Source organism: Trachemys scripta, chromosome 11 (genome assembly GCF_013100865.1).
Source record: "Trachemys scripta elegans isolate TJP31775 chromosome 11, CAS_Tse_1.0, whole genome shotgun sequence".
NCBI lineage: Eukaryota > Metazoa > Chordata > Testudines > Emydidae > Trachemys > Trachemys scripta.
In genome coordinates this window covers 2,534,191-2,558,095 of record NC_048308.1, presented here as the reverse complement: position 1 = coordinate 2,558,095, position 23,905 = coordinate 2,534,191, and the positions used below count along the sequence as shown (strand labels likewise).

Sequence of the window (23,905 nt, the reverse complement as noted above, 5' to 3'; positions counted from 1 at the left end):
CTCCTGGAATTGACACCTCCTCATCTATTATTGGGAGTGGACTACATCCACCCTGATCGAACACTGGTTCTCCACTTGTGAAGTAACTCCCTGCTCTCCATGTGTCATTATATAATGCCTGCAGCTGTAACTTTCACTCCATGCATCTGAAGAAGTGGGTTTTTTACCCACAAAAGCTTATGCCCAAATAAATCTGTTAGTCTTTAAGGTGCCACTGGACTCCTTGTTGTTTTTAAGGAAAACATGTTAGTGTTATGCTGGGATAGACATAGACTCCTAGGACTGGAAGGGACCTCGGGAGGTCACCTAATCCAGTCCCCTGCACTCATGGCAGGACTAAGTATTATACGCAAGGCATCTTTTGTGACCATCACCCCCGGGACATCAGAAGCACTTCTCTTGCAGGACTCCCCAAGTCCTGACAGGCTCAGCCCTACCTGGCATCTGAGTGCTGAAGAAACCACGGCCCATTGTGGTGCATTGGGGGCCCAGCTGTGCAGTTGGACCCAGCGGTTGGCGCAATGAACAGCGGGAGCAATGGGATAAATATGCAGCCACCTCATGGCACCTGCAGTAGGATACAGGCCAGGTTGTGCCTTCTTTAAGAACTTTCAACCAGAATTTTCAGTTGGAAGCTTTTGGGACGGCGGCATCTTTCTTGGTCAACACGCCCGGGACAGACTCTCCAAAGCTAGAAGCGTGAGTTGCAGTTGCTTGAGCTAAACAGCTCCTGTTCTGTAGCTGAGGGCTGTCACAACTTATGTGCTTTGTGGATTGTCTCAGATGGAGGCATTCACCAGTGGCTTATCCATTGTTCACCTGTCTATACCCTGCGGTGGACAAACATGTACTTGAAAAGCAATCTCGGCTGAAAGAAACCCACAAGAAAGAACGAATATAAAGTCTCCATGAGGGACACCGTGGAGTGTGTTTCTCACTCTTTAAGATCTGCGCTCTTGAATCCCCTTTCACCTTCCCATCCATGCCCCATCCCCAGGCAGACCGCTTCTATTTCAAAGTGCAGTACGCAGAAACCAGAATCATAGCCATGCTTCAATTGGCTGAAAGACAATATTCACATCAGTGGAGTACACAAGGCAATAAATTGCTTTTGCAGGGGTTAAATTATGAAGTGAAGACATTTAATATCCACAGGAGGCGTTTGTTGTAAGTACAGGCAAATGCCATGAATGTGATTTGCATTATATGACAATTCAAGAAACCACAACGTTAATAAAGTCAGGAAAAAAAATGTTTTCCTGGCCTTGAAATTTCATTGCTGCCTTCTCAGTCTTTCCATTGATGCTATTTTCAGGGCTGGGTTATTGTGAATAATTTCTGGGGCCTGTGAGGAATTGGAATGATGTCAATAGGCAACAGTGGATGATGTTGGACTTTTTAGGGGGCTCTGATTGGCTGCATTTTTACCTTGGTAGATAACTTGTAACATACACCCATCAAAGCAAACTCCAATTTTAATATACTAGAAACAATTGTCTCTTTGTTTAGCTCAGTGAGAGAGCGAAGGGTGGGGGGGGGGGCGCAAAGCAAATATATTCTAGCAAAATAACCTACTGGTTATTGAAATTGGTAGAGAAAAATCAGGTAATGGGAAAGGAAAAGCTATGTCTGCAATGGTCAGTATCCTGGCAAATTTCAGTTTGGGTAACTATAGTCTATCGACCCACCTTCTCCCTGTAGCTACAACTGGATATCTCATGTCCTGACTGATTGGGTGCTGGCATAATCTTGCGTTGACCCATTGACTTCGATGCGACTACTTGAATACTTAAAGTTAAGCCTGTGGTTAAATGCCTGGCTGAATCAGGGCCTTCCACAACTGCGATGTTCCACCTTCCAGGAGGCTGCATGTCAGTGGTGGGTGACATCACTCCCGAGGGCAGTATATCAAGCCTGCAAAGTGCTTTGGGATCCTTGTGGGTGGTCAGTGTATAATTGCCAACGCTAAAGTCTGGCCAGGAAGCTGGAGTTAAGATCCCTCCATCTGAAAGTGCCATGGGAGCCTTACTGACCAGAAATTGCCAGGGCCACCTATTGATTTTAGACTCCAGCTGAAAGGTGCCACTCCCCCACCCTGCTCCAGCAACATCATTCTGGGGCTCTGGTTCAGGAGGGACACCACCCAGTGAGTCAACAGCAGCACTTTCTGCAGCAGGGTGGGCTTTCCTTGAGATCACAATCCAGATGGTCCGTCTGCCAAGGACAAACTACTATCAGACCTGATGATGATGGTGGTTAATCCCTTAGGATTCAGCCTGGAAAGTTCAATGCTTCAGGCCAGCAATACCTGTCCCTGGGAGCAGGGCTGCTAGTCCCCTCCCCACACTGGAAAGACCAGCCATGAAGGGATGGGGGCCAGCACACCTGGGGGGTTATATCTACACCATCCCAGCTGACGTGATAGGGTGCACATGGTAGGTAGCCTGGAGGCAGTGTCTCCCTGGGGCGATAAGACTCCAAACTGCCCTCTGGGTGGGGCTGCGTCTTGGGCACATCCAGCCCCAAGTCAAGGCAGGCAGCTTATCGTGGTGAGTTAAGGGCCATCTGAGCTGAGCACAACCTTGGCTGTGTGAATGTGGTTTTTCTGGAATGAGAGAAGAGGCCCGTTTAGACTCAAGCCAGAGTCAACATGACTCATTGGCTAGCACATCCCTCACTGCAGGGCTTGGGAGGTCACGGTGGGTTCAGGTCTCACACCGGGACTTGGACTGGTGCTCCGGGCTGTGGGGACGGGAGGAGAGCTGCGTGCCAAGAGACGTTTTCTATTGGAGGAGAGAGGTGTGACTCTGAGATCCCTGCTGGCAGGCGTTGCAAGTGGAAGTTAATTATTCCGGCCAGCTTCATCCCTGGTGTAACTCCACTCGTTCCAGCGGAGTGACCTCAGGCAGGACTCTGTGGTGCTTTCCGGGTGACCCCGGTTACCCTGCCAATGTTCCCCCCGGCAGCCGAAAAGGCTCCAGCCACCCAGGTGTGTGTGAGCCCTTGCTGAGTGCAGAATGGCTGGGGACGTTGCCGGACCAGGCGCGTCACAACCTCTCTGCTTTGCGTAGTTCTGTTCTCCCTGCTTCCTGAGGGTGGAGAGAGTGGGAGTGGTTTTTCTGTCCTCCTACGCAAGCCCTCCTTAAGCATGAGAGAGTCACCCGACCCCTATGCCTCTGTACAGCTATTGTCCTCCCTTTTCCAGCTCTTTCTTCGATAGCTCACCCGACAGGGAAGTTAATAACTGAAGTAGGATTTACTCCTGAGGAGATCGCCAATGCCTGCATCTGTAACTTTCACTCTATGCATCCGAAGAAGTGAGGTTTTTACCCACGAAAGCTTATGCCCAAATAAATCTGTTAGTCTTTAAGATGCCACCAGATTCCTTGTTGTTTTTGTAGATACAGGTAACACGGCTACCCCCTGATACCCTTTTACCTGCTCATTCAGAACCATTCATCTGAGCGCCTTGCTTCCATAACCATTTTGAAAAGTTGTTTGTCTGATTTGCCCAAGACAGGCGTTCCCTGATCATTTCTCTTCCTGCTTCTAAAGTTTACATTATCTAGTTGAGGACAAGAAGTCTGGTGGCACCTTAAAGACTAACAGATTTATTTGGGCATAAGCTTTCGTGAGTAAAAACCTCACTTCTTCGGATGCATAGAGTGAAAGTTACAGCTGCAGGCATTATATACTGACACATGGAGAGCAGGGAGTTACTTCACAAGTGGAGAACCAGTGTTGACAGGGCCAATTCGATCAGGGTGGATGTAGTCCACTCCCAATAATAGATGAGGAGGTGTCAATTCCAGGAGAGGAAAAGCTGCTTCTGTAGTGAGCCAGCCACTCCCAGTCCCTATTCAAGCCCAGATTAATGGTGTTGAATTTGCAAATGAATTTTAGTTCTGCTGTTTCTCTTTAAAGTCTGTTTCTGAAGTTTTTTTGTTCAATGATAGTGACTTTTAAATCTGTAATAGAATGACCAGGGAGATTGAAGTGTTCACCTACTGGCTTGTGTATGTTACCATTCCTGATGTCCGATTTGTGTCCATTTATTCTTTTGCGGAGGGACTGTCTGGTTTGGCCAATGTACATGGCAGAGGGGCATAGTTGAGGACAGAAGCCACACCCTGAGACATACAGGAGCTATCAAAGGACATGCATAGTGATTGCCATTTTGCCCTCGTTTTCACCCATTGTCAATCAATTCCAAATAAGGACGAAATGGGTAGAAGTGATCTGTGAGCAGATCATCTGTGAACAGAGGAAAAACACTGCTACCTCTGGCAAACAAATTGTTTACTGAAAATAGTTCACCCCGTTCTGGAAGGCCAGAAGTTCACATGTTTAAGTGCTGGTTGAGAACCACTGCAGTCAGGGCCTGATTCAACACCTATGATAGATTAAATTAAATTAAATTAATGGAGATATCCCATCTCCTAGAACTGGAAGGGACCTTGAAAGGTCATCGAGTCCAGCCCCCTGCCTTCATTAGCAGGACCAAGTACTGATTTTGCCCCAGATCCCTAAGTGGCCTCCTCAAGGATTGAACTCACAACCCTGGGTTTAGTAGGCCAATGCTCAAACCACTGAGCTATCCCTCAGTGAGCCGGCGAGACGGTCACTGCACGCTGTGGAGCGAGCGGCACTCTCTGCCTGGGGTCCGGGGACTTTCCCCTAGGCGGGCTCGGGAGCCCTTGGAGGAACCAGCGTCCTCAGTATGTGGCCTAGAGAGCAGGTCTTCAGAACATCCTATAATAGATTTCAAGGCCAGAAGGGACCTTTGTGATCATCTAGACTGGCGCCATGTATAACACGGGCCAGAGAACTCCCCCAAAATAATTCCTAGAGCAGATCTTTTAGAAAAACATCCCATCTTGATTGAAAAATTGTCAGTGGTGGAGAATTCACGACGACCCTTGGTAAGTTGTTCCAACCGTTAATTACTCTTCATGCCTTATTCCCAATCTGAATTTGTCTAGCTTCAATGTCCAACCATTGGATCCTGTTATATTTTGCTCTGGTAGATTTAAGAGCCCATTATTAAATATTTAAATATTAATATTAATACATAAAATATTAATATGTTCTCATGTAGGTACTTATAGACTACAATCAAGTCACCCTCTAACCTTCTCTTTGTTGAGCTAAATAGATAGAGCTCCTCTATCACTAGAAGGCAGGTTTTCTAATCCTTTCATCACACTTGTGGCTCTTAAAAAAAAAAATAAAAAAAATAAAACCCCAGGGTTGTGAGTTCAATCCTTGAGGGGGCCACTTAGGGATCTGGGGCAAAATCAGTGCTTGGTCCTGCTAGTGAAGGCAGGGGGCTGGACTCGATGACCTTTCAAGGTCCCTTCCAGTTCTAGGAGATGGGATATCGCCATTACTTTTATTTATTTATTTATTTATTTTTTATCAGTGAGGTTTGGATCAGGTCCTCAATTCATGCTGCACACAGCTCTAGGTCAAATGGATGGCGTAGCTGGCTTTGCACTGCAGGAGTTAATGCATTTATGAAGCTGCCATATCACTTGGGGTCATTTTATCTCTTAGTACATGAATTCTAGGAAAGCAAAGATTCCTTCCAAGTAAGTTGTTGCTTGATCCAAGTGATGCTGTTATAGACATTGTTGTAAAAGATCCAGGTTTTTTCCAGGGCATAGAGAGAGAGAGAGAGAGAGAGAGAGAGAGTGTGTGTGTTTGTGTGTGTGTGTGTGTGTGTGTGTGATGTTTAGATTTAGACTGCTTGTTGCTAAGCCACTGGCTTCCAAAAAATCACAATAAATACTAATAATTAATAATAAACAAACAGATAATGGTGGAAATGATCCCAAAACACGTTATCGCATTTTGGGTCCAGTTTATTCCAGTTTCACATGGCGGCTTGGAGCCGTCAGTCTTCATTACTCCACGGTGCTGAGTGCTGGAGCCCAGATTTCCAGTATTAAGCCCTCCATCTAATGTAGTGGGGAAAGTCAAGATAAAATATGGGTCTCTAGAGTCACTGCCTTTGTGAAAGCTTATTACAGCTGTAACAAAACCTTCTAATCTGAACGTATTCTGTTACATCCAAGACGTTCTGGTCCCAGGCTGAGGGGAAATATTTTTTAAGAACTAGAATAGAGCGAAATTCATTTCCCTCCTGCCTCTGTCACTTGCATGTGTTGTTTTCACTGAGTTTTCTGCTGCATTTCGCAAAGGGGCTCCGTGAGATCTGCAGGGGGGGCTGCTGAGTGACACCGGGCAGCCTCACTGCATGCTTGGATGCGCTCGCGGCCGTGGGAAGCTGGTTAGTGAAGTTTGGAACATAGTGTGCGGATTGCCCTAGCGGAACAGACGAATGGTCTATTTAAGTCTGGCACTCTGTCTCTGACCGTGGCCAATGCTAGAGGCGTCAGCTGAAGGGTGAAAAGCCCTTAAGGGCTCTGAATTGTACAATATTATAATAATAATTATTATTATTTGTAATTTCAGTAGCATCCAGAGGGCCCAACCGAAATTGGGGGCCTATTGTGCTAGGAGCTGTACACAGAGACAGTCCCTGCCCCAAAGAGCTTCCAGTCTAAGTCCTTGCCTCCACCAGAAACATATACCAGTTTAACCATAAAAAGAACAGGAGTACTTGTGGCACCTTAGAGAGTGTAAAAACAAACCAGTGCAAGCCCCTAATGTAGACACACTTAAATCAGTTGAACCCTTGCTTAAACTGGCTTAGCGTCCCTCTGCTACACTGGGGATAGAGGGGGCCTAAAGAAGTGGTAGGAGGGGAAGTGATTTGCTCAAAGTCACATGGTGGGTCAGTGGCAGAGCTCAGAATAAAACCCGGTCTCTTGAATCCCCATCAAGTGCGCTGTCGACTAGACCACACTGCCTCCGTATGGCAGAAGCTTCTTCCTAGTCCCAGAAGGGGATTATTTGTCCCTGAGGTGCACGGGGATTGACAGCCCTTGTAGTGGTATCAGATGGGGTAAGTGCAGATGCATTCATTTCAATGTTAGACTCATCCCTTTTTGAATATTGCTGAGCTGTTTGTCTCAAGGGCTGCCTGCTGCAGGCAGTTCCACAGATCAGTAAGCACACACCTATGATGTCACGCAGCAGGATAGGCACTGCTAGCACGCAGAAGGGAGTTGCAGCCAATACTTCTGAGGGGGAGCATGTTGCAGTGGTAGAGAAGACACCTGAGAGTCAGCCTGTCTGGAGTCTAATCATATCTCTGCCAATGACTGGTCGTGCGACCTTGGGTAAGACATTTAACCTCTCTGTGCCGCTGTCACTTAGATTCTTATTCATAGATTCTAGGACTGGAAGGGACCTACAGAGGTCATCGAGTGCAGTCCCCTGCCCGCATGGCAGGACCAAATACTGTCTAGACCATCCCTGATAGACATTTATCTAACCTACTCTTAAATATCTCCAGAGATGGAGATTCCACAACCTCCCTAGGCAATTTATTCCAGTGTTTAACCACCCTGACAGCCTTAAATAGGGCTGATAATAATCACCTGCCTCTTAGGGCTGTTAAAGCACACCCAGAGTCCTAGGTGGACAGGACTGGGTTATTAATCCTTGTTTGTATTTAATATTTAGGTTGTGTAAATGCCCAGGGGCCTCACTGTGCTAAGTAGGGGCCAGGGTCCCTGGATGGTGCAGTTCCGAATGGGACACTTGTCCACATTTCAGCTGGCACTAATCAGAGCCCTGGGTCGTGGTCTCCGTAGCGGGCTGCCATTGCCGACAGGAACAGTCGCTCAAACTGCTTTCCCATCCTACGCCCTGGCACAGGAGAATCTCGGCTGGCTCTGGCTAAGTCGCGTGCATTCAGCTCTGATGCCCGAATCTTAGCAAGTGAGAAATAAGTGAGTCGCCGTTACCTAGCAACAGAGCTGTGGCCCATCTTTCCTGCCACCTCGTCCCTTTTTTTGGGTGGCTCTCACTCTGACATCCCAGCTTTTCCACCTGCCCCATTTCTAAGGGGTCTCAAACACCCTTACGCTCTTTCCTCCGTTTGCCTTCCCTGGCAAGTTTAGTCCTCATGTGGCATAGTGATGTTCAGACCCCGTTAGCTCCAGAATTGCTAGGCAATAACAATAGATGGCGAAACTAAAACCTATGATGAGAAGAAAAATGTGTGTGGCCCAAGATCCAGGAGCAGCCCATAATAACCAACATGGAGGGGCTGGTCCAGACCTCCTGAGTCACAATCAATCCTACAATAAAAAATGGGAGTGGCAGAGAAAGGGTGGAGTCCTGCGTTCTAGTCCCATCCTGGCCACAGACTCCCTGGGCGAGGCACGCCCTCCCTCTGTGCCTCAGTTTCCCATCTGTACAATGGCCATAATAATTCTTCCTTTCTCCCACCCGTTGTCTGGTCTCATCTGTTTCGACGGTAAGCTCTTCAGGGGAGGGACGGTCTCTTGTGCCTAGCACAATGGAGTCTTGGTCTTTCGGTGCTACCGTAACAAATATTAATAGCATCCTAGTGTTCATAAGCATCACTGTAATAACAAACGTTGGCTTGTGCAGTCCAAGAAGTAGAACATTTAGGGCATCATCCTTCAAGTGACTCACTCGCCTCAGTGTCTGCGGGCCTGGGTCCTAAGGAAGTGACCTGCATTCAGTTTCAATTCTCCATGGAGCTACTCCCCCGTCAACTCAAAAAAAGTGATTCTAAAACAATCCGGACAGTTTCTTTAATGTCTGTGTGCTGTGAAACGAAACTCTGCTAATGAACACCTTAAGCCCAGCCAATTAAATTCCCAGGGTATATTTTTATCTCAGCAACGCCCAAAGATTAACTGTACACACGAACCCATTCGTGTTAATGGCAGCTATGTGTGTAAATCCTTGCTCATCCCAAATGAGAATACGCTTCGGATGCTCATAAATCAAACTAAACAAATGACCCAGATTCATCCCTGTGTAACTTCTTAGACGTTATCAGACTTGCACCCAGGATACACCACGGAGAAACCAGGGACAGACACAATGAAACGTGTCACTTGCTTTATCGTTTCAAGGAAGTGGGTTGATGAAATCTCTGATTGGAATGGGACCGTTTGTCCTTGAAGGTGACTTGCAAAGAAAAAAGTAATTGGGTTTGCCCCCTTTTATTGTGTCTTTATGGTGCATAGAGAAGCCTGATCATTTCCTCCCCACCATAAGTTTTTATTGACATATATTATACCTTAAGAATTCATGCTGTATTTCCTGAAGACTGGAGAACTAATGAGACTGTAACATCAGAGATCTCAAACAAGTGATGCCTGTTGGAGAGGGAAAATATTTTTTATTCAAGCTGCTTAAATTTCTTTGGGTTTTGTAAACACATATTTACTTTAAGTGTCCAATAAAGTGTGAGGAGAAAAACTCTCTTTGTTAAATACTCAACGTGTGCTCCAGTTCCATTATCCAAGAAAGACCTCTGGGGAAGCACAGGCTTACCGTTCCTGAGATTGATAAGGTAAAAACAAAGAATTTTAAAATGCTTTGTTTACGGAAAAATAATCTTCCAGGCTTTCTTTATACATTATGAAGACGCAAAATAGGAAAGTCACTACCCTTTCGTTTTCTAGTTCCAGGTAAGGGGCAGTGCAGTTTAATGGGACAATGACAAAAACTATGAGTATGGTTAAACAATAAGTTTTTTTAGGTCCTATAGCAATATCATGTGCAGACAAGATTTAAATGATTGGTTTTTAAATGTCAGTGGAAACGTTGCATTTTTTCAAATTTTCCCTCACGATGTTGGGGTCTCAAATGTGATCGCTTTGTGTTGATGGATGAGAAGCAGGAGGTAAAATTGACTAGTCTCGTTTCATTGGGCAAGGAGAGCAAAGTGAAAAAAGGAAACAGAGAAACTCAATGGAAAAAAGTAAACTGAAATAGGAGAGATGAGGACTTTTTTTCTGAGGGGGGTGGGGGAGATATATATGAAACTGTCCCTTTAAAAGTAAATGGATCTCCTACTGTGAGGCAACCTGGCTGTTGCAGTGACCTCTTTCCCTTCACACTCACTGGCTCAGAAGGTTGGTTTCTTTCTTCCAGGTGGCAAGGTCAATGCTCATCTTTAATCCTCACTGACTGTGCAGCATGGGGCACGATACATCTGGCCTAAGGGCAGCCCCCAAAACACTTTCTTATTATGGCTTTTCAAGAAGAGGAAGAACAACCCTGAATTAATCCAGATGAGCTCTCCTTGCAAAAGTCACCTTCATCCAGTAGCCAAAGACTAACACACACTTTGAGAAGGTCCAGAACCCAGAATCCAATGCTGGAGGGCCCAACATTTCTGGACAAGGCAAATCCCAGACTAAGAAATTTCCTTAGAAAATTTGAGACATGAATGCGCCAGCTGGGAATAAACCAGGTTATTTTCTGAGCAGTGGGCACAGCTTGCAGCCTCTTGTGAGGGAGAGATTGGGAATTTAGTCCTTATGAACAAGTTCCTGTTGGCACATACAAAAGTGGACCGGGGCGGGAACAGACACCTATTTGCCAGTCTGAGCTCTGAAGTGACTGGTGTTCCTTCCTTTGCCCCACCCAGCACCCAATCTTCAGAGGCAGAAGAGAGCTCGACATCCTTTTTGATCGGAGTTGAGATTACAACTTAATTTACCCTCCAAGCACATGCCATCCCGTTCTGGAATAAGGCACAAGGCTACTGCAAATGAAAACCTATTCTGAAACCCCCCTGCTATAGGGCACTGGTACTGGAAAAGGCCACGTGGCCTGATGGGCCTTCTATAGGGATCTCCCCATATGGTGTAGCTCAAATCCTTACCTCTAGGATGGGGCTACAACAGTCACTGGATCTAAGCAGTTTCCTATTCAGATGCTCCTCTTTGGAGCAACCTTACTTCAAATTGAAGGCATGGGCTGACAATGACCTCTCTGCAGACTGACTGAATCATTCTGGGCTTGGCTACACTTGCGAGTTGCAGCGCAATAAAGCAGCCCCGGGCGCACTAGCTCACTCCCCGTCCACACTGGCAAGGCACGTAGAGCACTCTGACTCCTGGTACTCCACCTCGACAAGTGGAATAACGTTTGCTGTGCCCCTGCTGGAGCGCCCCAGCGTCAGTGTGAATGAGGTGTTGCATTACTGCGCTCTGATCAGCCTCTGGAAACGTCCCATAATCCCCTTCAGTCAAGTGGCCACTCTTGTCATTGTTTTGGATATGCCATCTGCTCCGAGCCAAAGCAATCATTACTGTGGAATGCTGTGAGCGAGAGAGGCGGGAGGAGGGGGGTCTGCTACTGTCTGAACTTACAAGAGAGCATGCTGACATGCTCTCAGCCCCCCCAAAACCCACCCTCTCTCCCCCCACATACACACAACACACTCCCTGTCACACTCCAACCCTCCCCCCCATTTGAAAAGCACGTTGCAGCCACTTGCATGCTGGGATAGCTACCACAATGCACTGCTCTCTGTGGCCGTTGCAAGAGCTGCTAATTGCCAGCTGCCAGTGCACTGGCGTGGCCACGTGTAGACAGACTGCAGCGCTTTCCCTACTGCGCTCTACGCAGGCGGGTTTAACTCAAAGCGCTCTACATCTGCAAGTGCAGCCATGCCCTCTGTGTGCCTGGGGGTTCCTCCTCTTATTTCCACCGGTGGGATTTTCGTTGGCTGTATAGCATTTTCCCTGTATTTGGTAGATCCGTTCCATGCGATTTCACTAGGTACTCAGCCTTCCCAACTCTGGGTCATCCAAAGATGGGGCTGGCTACAAAGTTCAGATCGGGATCCACACTCACCCAAAGTGCAGATCATTTGGACCTGACCCGTTGGTTGATTTGTTCATCGCTAATTTAGGTGCAATAAGGAGCAAACCTGAACTTTTAGACCAAAGAAACCCCTCAAACCATCTTTTCCGGGGTTCAAAACATCTGGTTAACTTTCTCCTCCTATTTCCTACCTGCACCAAATGCTGGATGCACCAGAATCAAGTCCCAGCCCAGAAGCTGTTCCCAAGTGGGAATGAGGACGTACCGGAAAGATCATGAGGCAGTTGGTCCATATTAGATCTGCAGCTCAGCAGGGCCAAGGAGTTCACAGAATTCAGACAAGCATTAGACATGAAGCTGGCCTGAATACAGAAATAGGATGGCATGTAACCAAAGCTAAGGTCTGGTACTGCCCTTATTGAAATCCTTGGCGTAACTCCCAATGACTCCAATGGGAGCTGAATAAAAATGGCTGAAAAATGAAATTCCTTCTCGAATAACCTGAACCCCTGGGGCAGTGGGACGAATGAACAAAGGGCTTATTTTTCAGCAGGGTTTGCAGATAAAGCTCTGATCTGGCTTCTCCTGCAGCCTCCACCCCCTCCGCTCCCCGTTTCCCGCAGTCCCACCTGTTACAAACCAGGAGTAATCAGAGAGATGAATGGCACAAGCAGTATTTTTACAAGATGAACATACCAGGTCAGCCCAAGGCCTGATGTAACATTATATCGACGTGTTGCAAATTGCTACTGTGGACAGACATTGCGCTAGGCCTGGGGAAGGGGGCGGGGGAGATTTGCTCTTCCTAGGGGATGGACATCTAGCACATTGTTCTACACACTTCCAATTCCCTTCGGTGCCTGGGAAACATGAATGCTGCGGTGTCTATAGCTCTGAGAAGGGATGGGGAATGTGTGAATTAAAGAGAACATGTAGACACAGAGGTCACCAGCCAGGTGAAGAGGATTACAGGGGAGATGGGCCTCAGAAAGGTATCTGTCTCTTTCGTCCCCCTCCCTTGTCCTTTCCCTTTCTGTGTAAGTAAAGAGTGAGCCCCGTAGCTTGAAGATGCTGCCTGGCCCAGATAAAGGCCCTACATGGATCTAAAGCAGTGTGATAAGTTGGAAGCTACCGGTGGAGGTATTTGCAAACAGCTCCTGGGAAGGAACACGTACAAGGAGCCACGATGGGGTGCGAATGAGTCTCTCGATGCTCTGTTCTGGTTTATAGTCGTCCAAAACACCACGTTATCTCGGTGGCCATCCTGAAACCTAGTATTAATTCACATTAGCAAGGAGTTTAGCCATGTCAAGGAGGGGAGCTGTTCTTGTTTCTAAAACTGCTGGACGAGAGCAAAGATCAAACCTCCCCAAACTGCTAGGGGTCAGTTGGGGTGGGTATGGGGCGTGCAGCCTGCTGGCTGGCTCCCAAAGCCACAGACCTTCTTTGCCATCCATCCCTTCTCGGGCATTTCATTTAATGCCAGACTTGATTTCATGGCAGGTTTTTTTATTTCATATGTGCCAAAGTCTGTAAACTTCAAAGGCGCTTCCTGGCACCACCGTGGATCTCGGGTTTCATGATGACTATTTGTAGCTGCTTTTGCAACGTGGAAGCTTTTGGTTGGACACTGCTCTCCCTGCTCTGCGGTTCCAGAACTCTTCACTACCTGCAGTCTGGAATGGACCATTCCCCACGTCCCCCTTTGCATGCTGGATAACTCTGGACCTGATCAAAATTGGGAAAATGTTGATTATTTGATGTAAAATTATTAGTGATTTTGACCAAAAAACCAAACCAAAACAAAAAAAACCAAACCAAAACAAAACGGGAGGGGAGGGGAAGTATTTTTTTTCAATTCCATTTTCACAATTTCCAGTTCACATACATTTTTTTGACCCACTCTGGTTGCCTGATAGCATCACTGGACTAGAACCTTGTAGACCCCCCCCACCCTCCAACACCTTTTTGGGTCAGGACAATTACACCACCATGACATTTCAGATGTAAATAGCTGAAATCATGAAATTTACTATTTTAAAAATCCTATGACCGTTAAATTGACCAAAATGGACCGTGAATTTGGTAGGGCCCTACCAATAAGAGTACTTGGCATGTACATAGACCTTGCCACCCTCAGAGTGCTTCACATACATAAAGAATTAATGAAGCACACTGAACACTGTTGCCAAAGGAGTTGTGTCTACTCACAGTGGGGCTGAATTGAGCTCAGAGTGATTTAGCACTGAGGGATCAAAAATGCAGGTAGTTGATGGGCATTATGCAGTTGGTTAGTGAGGAAACTGTCCAGGGGTCTACTCCCAACATTCAGGTTTCATTGAAATGAAAGTTTTATTAAACGTTATGAATCCTGCAGTCCTGATGCCAGACATTGGCCTGAATGAGGACTGAGATAAAATGGAGCCCCACCTGATTGCCTGGCTCTGGGCAGAACAGCTGGACCTGCACCAGTGGAGCCTGGCTTGGGTTGCACCATGGAAGGGAGAACAAGAAGAAGTTGCAAATCTGGGGGTGGGAGGGGGTGTCACCCCATGCTTGTGAAGCTGAGATCCCCAGCTTGCCCAGAGACTTAGACTTTTGTTTTAAGTTCATTGCTGAACTCAAGCCATGAGCTAATTAATTCATCAGCACACAGGGCGAGGTTCCACCCTTATTATCAGCAACGTCAGCCAGGAGCAGCTCTATTCACTCCAGCAAGGCTACGCTTGATTTGCAAGGGTATAACTGAGATCAGCATCTGTCTCTTCACTGGTGTACTTGAAAGCAGAATGCTACCCCACAGGAGGTAGCATTGTCCAGTGGGTAAGGCACAAGAGCTGGGCTCTACTCCCCATTCTGCCACCGGCCAGCCATATGATCTTGGTCACATCACATCACATCTCTCTCTCTCCCCCACCCTTCATCTGTCATGTTGATTTAGGCTGTAAGCTCTTCAGGATAAGCCAGGTCTCACGCATTGATGCAACAGCACATCCTGGCTGCACGGGCACCCCATCTGGTCACAGCACTGCATGGAGTCCTCACCGCTGGCACCCCTACTGGGCCCTCCATCAGCCCTACAATGGTCTTTCCCAGCCTTTGTCTTCCCCCAGCTCCCCCTTGAGGTGTTCTGTGGCTTGGGCCCCCTGGCCCAGTCGCCGGAAAGGCTAAGCCCCTTCCAGCGTAACACACACAGTCCAAATGAAAGGCCAAACAAATCTTCAAACTAACAGCCCTTCTACCCCTCTCAGGCTCCCCTGTAGTTTCCTTGTTGGCCCTGCCTCAGAGGGCCAGGCCCTTTCTAGCACTTCCTCTATCATTCCCTGTCACTTAAACCCTCTCCCAGGACATCTCTCCAGGAGAGAAGCCTGGCCCCTCTGCAGTCTCCCCCACCTAATCGCCTTCAGCTCCTTATAAGGCCTAGCTCTGGCCAGGCGGCAAGTAGTCAATCTCCCTCCCCCCTCCCCAGGTGTGGTGCATGACTAATTGAGGTTCTTTCACCTTTCAGGTGATGGGGCTTATGCCCATCACAATCCCTCTCTGTGCTCAAGCCACAGAGGTTGTGAGGGTCTCACGTTCCGTGGCTTAATGATAGTGTTCCTTGCAGTTAGATCTAGAAGGCCCTGGTCTGAGCCCAGGTGTTGACTAAGGTGGCAGTTGTTGCCTATATACAGTGCCTAGGGGAATGGGGCTCTGAATTCAATTGGGGCCTCCAGGCCTTCCCATGAATAACACAGCGGGTATTGTTCCCCTGTGATGCTTGGGAAAGAAAGCCTGAACTTCAAAACAATCCGCAGCTTCTGAGGAGGCTGGCTGATTTCATTTCTAAATTTCAGGTGACCTTTATGTAACGTTAATGTGTTTAAAATCACAGGAAAGTATTCCTGGCTAGCCGGAAGAGACTGATCTAATATGATAGGAGAGGACAGTGCATGTGAAGGCTGATGAAAAGCTCAGTACCAACAAGGGATGGTCGGAATTAGTACATCATGCAACTATCACGTGACGGCACTTTTTGTGCGTGAGGGACAAGACTGAAGTGCCCAGGGAGGAGGGCTGGGACTCAGGAGACATGGGTTGTATGTCTAGCCCTGCCAGAAGTCTGATGGGTGACCTTGGGCAAGTCACATCACAGCTCCGTGCCTCAGTTTCCCCAGCGGTAAAATGGGGATTGTGATACTGGCCTCCTTTGTAAAGCACTTTGAGATCTACTGATGAGCAGTGCTCTGTAAGAGTTAGGTATCATTAGTACTGAAATGTGCCAGATTGGGGACTGAATTCCTCTGTTTATCCACAGAACATTCATAGATTTGAAGGGCAGACAGGACCATTAGATCACCTAGTCTGACCTATATAACACAACCCAGAGAATTTCATCCAGGGAGCCCTGTACTGAAGCCAGTGACTTGCATTTGACTTAAGCATATCTGCCAGAAAGGCACCCAATCCTGATTTGAAGGGATAGAGAATCCATCACTTTCTTTGGTAGTTTGTTCCATACTACCTAGATCAGTGATCGAGGGACGTGATCATTCCCCTGTATTCGGAATTGGTGAGGCCTCATCTGGAGTACTGTGTCCAGTTTTGGGCCCCACACTACAAAAAGGATGTGGAAAAATTGGAAAGAGTCCAGCAGAGGGCAACAAAAATGATTAGGGGTCTGGAGCACATGACTTATGAGGAGAGGCTGAGGGAACTGGGATTGTTTAGTCTGCAGAAGAGAAGAATGAGGGGGGATTTGACAGCTGCTTTCAACTACCTGAAGGGAGGTGGCAAAGAGGATGGATCTAGAGTCTAGACTGTTCTCAGTGGTAACAGATGACAGAACAAGGAGTAATGGTCTCAAGTTGCAGTGGGGGAGGTTTAGGTTGGATATTAGGAAAAACTTTTTCACTAGGAGGGTGGTGAAGCACTGGAATGGGTTACCTAGGGAGGTGGTGGAATCTCCTTCCTTAGAGGTTTTTAAGGTCAGGCTTGACAAAACCCTGGCTGGGATGATTTAGTTGGGGTTGGTCCTGTTTTGAGCAGGGGGTTGGACTAGATGACCTCCTGAGGTCCCTTCCAACCCTGATATTCTATGATTCAGTGCTTGCTTCCTCCATGGGGTCTCCCTCTGCCCTGAAGGTTGCCAGCAAGGGCTTGAGGGGTAGCTCAGGCTACATGGACCTTACTGGTGTGTCGAGTATGATAAGTTTTTTCAGAACTGGACTGAGACCCCTTCAACTCATTTCACATGTGCCACAAACCAACCCTCAGAGGGTACCGCTTTGGGCTACCGAGGAATTTGGTGTTTCTCCTTCTACAAAACCTCCAGAGTTATCGACTCCCCACTGGTGCTATGCTTTTAACATTACTGCACTCTCAGGCCCCAAATTTATAGAGGTTCATTTTAAACCACCCTGAGGAAATCCCTGCCTCAATATACACACGTGTGTTTTCGGTGCTCCCAGGAATATCCTATTATGCGTGTGCACTGCACACAAGGTGCTACCGGACTGATTTATCTCTTCCTGGTGTTTCGTTCTCAGGACGACATGACTTCATACGGGTTGGTATTAAAGGTCTCTCGATAGCATTAGAATGTAACCTCTCAAGGGCTACGAGGTCTTGGAAACTCCAGCTATTTCAGAGCAACTCTGGAAGCAATTAGGTGACTTTAGAGCTAAGGGAACTCCATAGGTTTTCAAGACCTCCTGGTCTTCTATCCTTGCATTAGATGCATCATCCAGAACCAGTTCATATGTTCCCATCAGCCCCTTCAGTTACGTGCATCTCTATGTTTATGGAAACGCCAGGCAAAATATATACTTGGATGGCAGCGTGACAAGAAAAACCCACGACACTTTTCATAGATTCTAGGGCCAGAAGGTCATAGTTTAAAGCTTGTTTTCAGTCTGAATTTGTCTAGCTTCAGCTTCCAGCCACTGGATTTTGTTATACCTTTGTCAACTGGGCTGATAAGCCAACTATCAAATGTGTGTTCCCCACATAGGTACTGACCTTATTGGCTACGATCAAGCTACCCCTTCACCGTCTCTTTTGGAAGAGACGTTAGTGCTTCATGCTCCCTTCTCCGTTAGTATGGAACCCAGCATGGCTTGAGGTGAATGCTGCCTGCTAGATGTGGCCACTGCTATATTAACAGTGAACAGCAGGGGTCACTGTGGCAGAAGACAAAGTTCAGTGCGAAGTTCCCAGGGGGACTTTCTGATCAGCTATAAATCTGAGAACCTGTTCATTTAAACTCTCATGGCACTTTTTGCCAGAGAATGAGAGGTTAGCCCGGCTGTCCTGGCTGAATTGTCCAACTGCTTTCCCCTTTTTCACTTAGCCTCTCTCCCTAGAATTTCTCCCTGAATTTTCAGTTGGATAGAGAACACATCTTCTCTTCCTTTCCTAAACTACCGCACTAAACACTGAACCCTGTTGAGCATCCATTATCCCAGGCTAGAGATGGCTGTATTTCAGTGGGCAGTATGTATTTCTTTTGAGTGTTATTTGCTTGGGATGTTTCAGGATGAAAGGAGCTATCTGCAACTGAGATACAATTTTTGTTATATTTATTTCAGGGTTTCGTTTTAAGCACAGGAAATAACTACTGTAGAGATAGCAATCATCAGCTATCAGCCACAAATGGCCAAAATAAAAACCATTGGTCCCTTTGCGCAAGACCTACAGCTGGTCAAGTAAGTTGCGTGAAGCTGTCGTAGCGTGTGGCATCGGAAATGAAACATTTTCATGAATTAATAATGAAATTTCATAACCTCCCTATTTGGCTTTGACACTTGTCACATCTGATAGGTGGGGAGACCAGTGTTTCTTCATTCCCTCAAATGCAGGGGGCTGAGTGTGTGTGTGAGAGAGAAGCAGCGGAAACACCAAAGAAGAGGCCAGAGATGGCATCAAGGAAGCCCAAGAGACAGCAAGAGAAGCACTTGTAGTGTAGCCCTGAGAAGAAACGGAGGGCAAGCTTTTGGGTAGAGTGCTGGCTGGGAAGAGGCTTGGAACTGCGAGCGAAGAAACTGCCTTCTGCTCTTTGATTCCTCCTGTGTTCACCGAAACAGGACTGTGTGTAAATTTCTTTATAAATACACCAGATCACATCAGCAAAACACCATCAATTACTGCCCCCAGCAGAAACAATGCACAAGACTCCAAATATTGGCTCACTGCATGGGTCAAAAGGGGTAACAATATACATATATATAAGATTATTGGGCTCAGACCTGGTATCCTCAGCTCAGGCCTTAAGTGCCTGAGCATCAGGTTTCAGGACTGGGCACACTCGTGTGACTCCAGCACCACCCGAAGAATACCAGGGATACTCCAAGCACAATCGCAGACTACAGGGGTGGGCAGTCCTGAGTTCAGGCCACTTTAAGCTGATGGGGCTTCTTAGGAGATGGGATTAAAGAAATTTCTTGAAGCCAAACAGTGTGGGAGGCCCTGTTTCAGTGGGATACATGGCTCATCCCAGCTGCCTGGCGCTGTGACCTCGGAATCCTGCTACTTCGGAATTTACTTCGGAATTCCCTTGTAAACACTCACAGCTCCAGGGCTAGAGCAACATGGGACAGGAGGTGGCCTATTTAAGCAGTACTTGGCTGAGGCAGGATCCCAGGGGAGGCTGGGAGTGGATAAGGCCCGCGGAGGGGTGCCCGAGAGGATGCGCTCAGCAGTTGAAGGTATGACAGGCACTGCTCCCCCTCCACAGAACAAGATCCTGGCTAGAACTGGTTGAGAATATTTCGACATCACGCTTTGTGCCGGAAAATGTTGATTGGTCAAAACCGAAACTTTTTGCGAAAGTATATAAGTTTAGACGACACGTTCATCAGGAGTGTGTCTCAGGTCCAGGAGGGACTCTCTGGTCAAAACCGCACAGGGACACCCCAGAACCCCTGCGGGTTGCAGCCCGCAGGGTGATAGCGTCAGTTAGTCTCTATCTAGCCTGATGAATATTTAATTGTGTATGCAAAATGAAACATCCCCATCAAGAGAGGGTGAGAGCTGCCCGGTCTGAAACTCAGGTTCAACTCCCTGCTGCCAATCAGGCAGAATAGGAATTTGAAGTTGGGCTACATATCAGGTGAGTATCCTAACCGCTGGGCTATGCTGGGGTGTCCAGATGTCCCGATATTATTAGGATTGTCCCAATATTAGGGGCTTTATCTTATATAGATAACTGTACCCTTCCCCCCACAGAAAAAGCATCCCAATGTTTCACACTGGTTATCTGGTCACCCTAGGTGTAGGCCTTGCTCTAGTTTTTCCACAAATGTTCATAGAACACCAGGATTGGAAGGGACTCCTCTAGTCCAACCCACTGCTCAACACAGGACTGATCCCCAGACAGATTTTTACCCCAGTTCCCTAAATGGCCCACCTCAAGGATTGAGCCCACAACACTGGTTTTAGCAGGCCAATGCTCAAACCACTGAGCGATTCAAGGTCTTGGTTTAGTCCTGGTGTGCAATGAAACCAGATGCCGAAACCTTGACATTTTTTGCTAAATAGAATTCTTGTTTTCTAGCCAGCCCAGCCCAGGACCCAACCTCAATCCCATCCAGTCATTCCCTTTGGTGGCACTGGGGAATGCTGCTGCTGCCTCTCGCTCCCAGAGTACACAGGCAGTGTAAACACCGGGGCAGGATGGGGGTGGGAACAAGAGCTTCCTGCAGCTTCTCCCCCCTAGCACCTCTGTGCTGTAGCAGCTACAGTGTGATCCACAGGTTGGTCAGAGCAAAGGGGAAAACTGCTAATAGGCTTGGGCAGAAGGAATCAGCCACTGTCATTTTCCAAGCTCCAGTCTGCTGCGTGGTATAATGGAGCTTTCCTTATGGTACTAGAGCCCTGCAAAATAGGCTTGAAAGAGCAAACGCTCAGGCACTACACTAGAAACCTCCATGCATCTGGATCCTGCAGCAACAGAGGGTGAGCCCCTTTTACTTGCTGGAATATTTCTGTCTGGTCCGGCCATTGGTCCTGGCATCTAAGGGGTGATTCTGAGCTAGGCAAAGCTATTTTACAGATCTTATACTACAAGTAACTGAAACTCGCTACTGGTTCATTTCAGGTATGTCCACCAAGCCATAATTCAGGACCACCACGCATGAATTCAGCAGGAACATTCCCCACCCGCCCATAGACGAACTTTACGGTTGCTCAATATTTTATTGCTGGCCACAAATGTGTGCGCGCCACATGTCTTTGTAATCACTTAATGACTCATTTCCTTAATCTCTCATTTCCTATAGCCTTATTACAAGCAATTCATAACCCCAGCTCCATCGCTGTTCTTTGGCTGGAGTCAGGAAGAGGTGAGCAGACCCCTGCTTCTGGTTGGTTGGCTGAACTACCCGCTCTATTCCCCCTTGAAATGTTCTGCTGGGCCTCGTCTTCTGTTGCAGCGTCACCTACTGATGAGGTAAGAATGCATTAGCTACGAGCTCCCCTGTTGCCAAACCCAGCCAGCAACCACTTCCTTGCTCTAGCAGATGTGTCTGCTGTTCTGGAGCGAATGCACGCCACCCAGGGAGAAGGTTTGCACAGTCTTGACTTTGATATGTCGGTGGCCAGTGGATTCTGCAGCAGGAGAACAATCTGTCAGCGTCTTGGCTGTTTATTTGGTCCTTGCCCTCAGTGAGACACCAACCAGCTGATGGCCTTGGTGAGTTGACCTTGTAAGTCAAAGGAACTCCAGAGGGTTTTTCCCCCACACCAAGAGGAGTGAAATCAACCAGGATGTCTCTGTGATAATGAGTAGCCAGGGGACAATTTTATCAGTGGGAAGTGTCTGGAGGGGAGCGAACACGCTGTTTGTTTCCTCTGCTGCTATCTTTGCATAAGGAGTGATGAATCAAATGCACTTGCCTCCTGAAATACCCCAAGGTGATTAGAGGACAGTAAGTGGCTGAGAGTTGAGTCTGACCATGTCACCAGGTCCTGCTAGACCAAACAGGCTGCACTCAGCCTAAAGCCAACTCCTCCGCCACCCAGCCTTTCCCTTAGGAGATAGCTTGGCAAAGTACAGTCTCAACAAAAAGTAGAATGGTTTCACTTCAGAAAAGGCTGGGGATGGGGTTAGGACTAGAGCAAAGTCAAGGGGCAGGAGGAAGTATTAGGTCTTTCCCTTCTGGAGATGTGGGTTTGAAACAGGGGGACAGAGGGGGCCAGCTCAGTAGTTTGAGCATTGGCCTGCTAAACCCAGGGTTGTGAGTTCAATCCTTGATGGGGCCATTTAGGGATCCGGGGCAAAAATCTGTCTGGGGATTGGCCCTGCTTTGCGGAGGGGGTTGGACTAGATGACCTCCTGAGATCCCTTCCAACCCTGATATTCTATGAGGCATAAGGAGATGTTTCTGCACACCCAGCACTAATTCACACCTTGGTTAGGCAGAGAGATAGAGGTGAGAGGGCCCCAGATCTGGGGCTGGCTTGAAGGGCTTTTTGGTTATGACCAAGGTGAGACCCCAGGACTAGAAGAGCAGGTCAGGAGTGAGGAGAATTGTGGGGGCCTGCTCAGGGCTGGAGGTGGGGGGGTTGCTGGTCAGAATAGTTTTGGCAGAGTTATGTGAAGGAGCTGGGGACTGAGTGGCATCACCAGAGCTGTGTGTGTGGTGGGAAGCCAAGATGGAGATAGAAGGGGTGAGGCTATTTATCTAGCTATCTATCTTAAATAGCTATATGGCCCCTATGGCCGCAGTATCTGAGCACCTCACAATTTTTAACATGTGTATCCTCACAACACCTCTGAGAGGTAGGGCAGTGCTAATATCCCCATTGTGTAGATGGGGAACTGAGGCACAAAGAGGCTAAGGGACTCACAAGAGGGCACAGTGGAAATCTTCAGCTGAGCAGGGAATCAAATGTGGGTCTCCAGCTACAGCCCTCACCCTCGGGCCAGACCGCCTTCCTTCCAAGGAAGAGCCTCACTACCATCTCTCACTAACATATATTGTAATGTGAAGGCTAACGTACACCATTACCCTCTTCTGGGTGGAATCGGAACTGCTCACCTATGTGTCATAGCCCCCGCTCTTCTCTCCTCTAATGGAGATTCTCCTGGCACTTAAGTGGTAGGGGCTGGTGCTTGTTTGAAGCATGAGGATCTGAGTTGTTGTCACTTGTTGTCACCATGAAGTAGACTCACTGATCTCTGTGGGGCTATTCACACACGTAAGGACCTTGTAGATTTTGGCCCATAGCCCGTGTTATGGAGAAGGTCAGATTAGCTGATTGGAGCGGTCCCTTTTGGCCTTGGACTCTGTGAACGTGACAGTGGGGTTGCACAGGCCTTACTGAGGGTAGAGATTGTCCTATAGAATCTTCCTGTCTGCTGCTGGCGAAGGAACCGCGGGTGAGTTTGCGGGGCAGGATGCTAGAAAGGAACATCTGTTTGATCTGGAATCAGTGAGAGAGGCCCCACGATGCTGTCACTAAAGAGCTGCACTTCCCAATTCCCACACTTGATTTTTTCATTCAAAAAACCAAATCCGTTCCAATCAGCTCAGAACCACCGGAGCAGAGAGCGACGGACGCAGGCAGGTGTGCAGCCCGGCCGCTGACCAGGATTCCGGGGTTTGCTTGTTATAATAATGCAACAAGACGGATCAGATAACACGAAAACGTGATTCCCCCCGCTCCCCAGTACATGACCTCACCTGACACATTGCAAAGAGCTGCAGGGCTGGCAGCTGAGACGTTGCAGTGTTCTCCGTAAGGCCTTGCAGCGCAGAAAGCAATGGCATCGCAGCACATTATCGGCCATCCCCGGATTTCACAGACACAGAGGTCAGTGCTGCCAGCCCTGCAGGGAATTTGACTTTCCAGCCATCTCGCTCTCCGGTAAACTTCGACCTATGCACAAACCAATATCAAACAACACGTTACCACAGAGACACTTGCAATCCCCCCATAGACTTGACAGCATTTCATGTAAACAAAGGCACCACTGTGTCCAAGACCATAAATCAAGATGGCATATGAGAGGAAACATGGTATGGGGATCCCAACAAGAACCTGGCCATCAGGATGCCTGGGTTCTCTTTCTGCCTCTCAGTTTTGAATATGGACAAGCCACCGTCTCTGAGGACAGAGCCTCTGCCAGTGTACATCAGAAAGCACAGGTCTACTGAAATCAGTGGAGCGATATCAATTTACACCAGCTGAG

At 47.8% G+C, this 23,905-nt stretch overlaps 1 long non-coding RNA gene across 1 annotated transcript in view; it reads right to left on the bottom strand.

The window, feature by feature from the left end:
* Positions 1-20,998: 20,998 nt before the first annotated feature.
* The window catches only part of LOC117885252, a 40,248-nt gene continuing 37,341 nt past the window's right edge, over positions 20,999-23,905 (bottom strand). The window contains exons 2-3 of the long non-coding RNA XR_004647750.1: positions 23,397-23,592; positions 20,999-21,152 (exon numbers count right to left, since the gene is read on the bottom strand). This is a non-coding gene — a long non-coding RNA (uncharacterized LOC117885252). The remainder of the gene's footprint in view (positions 21,153-23,396; positions 23,593-23,905) is intronic.